Source organism: Opisthorchis viverrini, assembly GCF_000715545.1.
Source record: "Opisthorchis viverrini unplaced genomic scaffold opera_v5_3, whole genome shotgun sequence".
Taxonomy (NCBI): Eukaryota; Metazoa; Platyhelminthes; class Trematoda; order Opisthorchiida; family Opisthorchiidae; genus Opisthorchis; species Opisthorchis viverrini.
Genome location: NW_008751659.1, coordinates 3,741,817 through 3,744,703, shown reverse-complemented (window position 1 = coordinate 3,744,703; position 2,887 = coordinate 3,741,817).

The window sequence follows — 2,887 nt, the reverse complement described above, 5'->3', positions numbered from 1 at the left end:
GCGATTTCCTGTTTTATGTCGCGTAAACCGGCAAAAAATCCAAATCGGCGGTGGTGATTGACCTTGACATTTCGCTCACTTAAACAAAACGCTGCGTGCAACATGTCACGGGAAGGTGCAAATTGATTAGACTAACTTCACACAAAAATGGCAACTTCGAAAACCCTATAGTTTCGGCGAACTCAATTTCGGCGTGTCAATAGCCTGCGGCCCCTGAATGCGTGTTATTGGCTCGTTTGTGAATTGCGCGCCCATAATATGAGCCAATCAGAATAGAGCATTTTACTCGATGATTGGCACACTATCGCGTACACTAGCTTGGTGTCGTATGATCTGTGGTCATCCTGTGAACGCATATTTATCAATATTCTCTTGTCCCTATTGAAGTCTGCCAGACTATGATATCTTCTGATACACCATAGTCGCCGCAACAGTAAGCCAACACTAGCTTGGAAGTCGCAATTCAAAACACCTGCTTTGCTCGAAGGCGCCAGTGGAATCTTCATTACTAGCTTGGTTGAGTTAGTTGCGTTTAGTGGCAGGCTGGAATGGATTGACAGTAGTAGCTACTTTCAAAAAAGATATTCTTTGTGAGCGCAGTGACCACATGGTTTTGTTAATCGCCCAGACAAATGGGATAGGTGCAAATGATGCGTCCCGACTGCCAGGCTGAAGAAGAGGCTACCCTACTTTGAGTCTTCTACTGGAATGCCTGACCCGCAAGACTGGGAAGGTGTAGTATGTTTCTTGGAGACCCATCCCGTAGCCTCTGACTTAAGGGTCTTGACCTTATGGTAAGTTTATGTCGCTACACAGCAGACAGTTTGAACAGCATCGAGTTAAGGATAAGGATTGTTGTTTTTCCGTCCTTATACGATAATTCACTGGCGGTTGCATTCGGCGCTGGGTGTCTGAGATGCGCGGCTTTTTAGGACATGCTGACCGCCTGGATAAATTGTCTCACCGCTCTCACCTGAGCGGGGAACCTTGCATCTTTGTCTCCTGGACACATAGTAACTCGCAGTGAAGTAGCTCACTCTTCGTCAAGCTGCTTCTCATTGGTCTTCCTGGCATACGTGCATCCTAAAAGACTGAATCTCAGCCAGCATGGCCAGCAGGACCGTTGTGGTGCCCAAACCTGTCCACTGCGACAAGTTAAAAAATCATGGTCAGCACGGCGAGTCACTTTGATTCCTGCTGTAACAGCGCTTCTGGCANCCTTGCCTTGTGAGGTGGTTTGTGAAACTTCAACTTCGATCTGGTAGAGTTTATACCGAATTCGCAACCCGCCATCTCGGTATTTCCTGACTTCAAGTGCTCATTTGATCCTGTCGGTGGGTGATTGCTTTTAACCGTGCTTGCTCAACAAGTAGTGGCTCAGAAGTAGGTGAATCTAGTTCGGCTCTTATATCTACATAGATAGCTCAGTGGTTAGAGCGCGAACTCACTGATCGGAAGGTTCGTGGTTTGAATCTGACATGCATCTGGACTTCTCCTGTCTAGGCTTAAGCTACCTGACATTGACCTAGCCCTCGTACTTCCTTCGGGTGGCATGAAGCTAAGTACCGAAAGTGTGCTACAGCTGAACGATATTTACATACCTCGAACAGTGTAGCACACGCTGTGGATTAAACTAGCAACCATGTTACTATCTTTCAGCACTTGTCTTGCACGTACGAAGTTCCGACACATCCTTCAGAATGTGCAGTCTATGAAAATGCTGCTTGCAGTTCAATGAGGAGCGCTGGAAACTGTGGAGAATTGTGAATACGTAGATAGTTTTATCAGCTCTGATGGTAGTGTATCTGACGAAGTCAGTGCACGAGTCTCAGAGGCCTGAGTCATGTTTGCCAATTTGCCTCAGTTGTGACATCGAAAAGACATTCTTGCGTCTCAAAGGCTGAGTGTATCAGGCGACAGTAAGGCCCGTGGTTACAATTACGAGATGTGGCATGTGCGGGAAAATTTTCAGTCTAACCGATGTCAGTGGCGTTCGTGCAGCCAGTTTCTTCCAGATTATCTGTTTGGAGGTGTAGGCATTTGAGGATACTTGCGCTAGTTCATCACCAGGTCTCTCTCTCATTCAGTCTTTTTTTCAAGTTGAGGCTTTGTGGTCGTACAGCAGCTGTCAACAGTGATGTTGCTGTCTCTGAGGCTGATCTTCATACATTAGGCAGGCCCCAGCACCCGTTAACTTACTGACCAGCATTTCGGGTCGGACTCCGGATGGGGTCACTGTAACTCTATTTTAGTCGCATAAACTATTGGAAAGCATCCCAAGTTTTCGTTTCAGACAACCACAACTACGACATTCCATGTCTCTCAGAGGCGATTTAACGTGAGCATCTTCGAAGGTCTTTACAGGTCCTGAAAACCAGCTTGATAATGTAGTGCCACAACTTTCAGCTGTCAATGCCTTGCGCGGGACGGCGCTTCCACTTGAAATGTCAGTTGAAAACCTGGATACTAAGGCTAAGGTTGAACTCTTCGGCGTACGTGTTATCCACCGCGCTGAGTACAGAAACAGGAATTCTCTAATCTTCTGCGGAGACTTGGCCACTGAGCATCATTCATGGACATTAGCGATTCGAGAAATGATTGACTGCAGTTCATGAGATGGCCACAGTAGAATAATGTTTGTCCTCCCGTCACGAAGAGACTGGACCTACCTCCCGTCACAGACTGGACCTACCGTGGTGTGACGGTTTGCGCACCTCAGCGATCCCCTGAGCTATACTGGAGAGTGTCCCGCGATACTCACTCAGTCTGTCATACCAGGTTGGTCGATGGTTAGAGGTCTGACGAACACAGTCTCCTGGCCCTCCAGGTTGGGGGTTGGAACATGTGGCGACTTGTTCCGTAGAAATGGTAATGCATTTGCATTTCC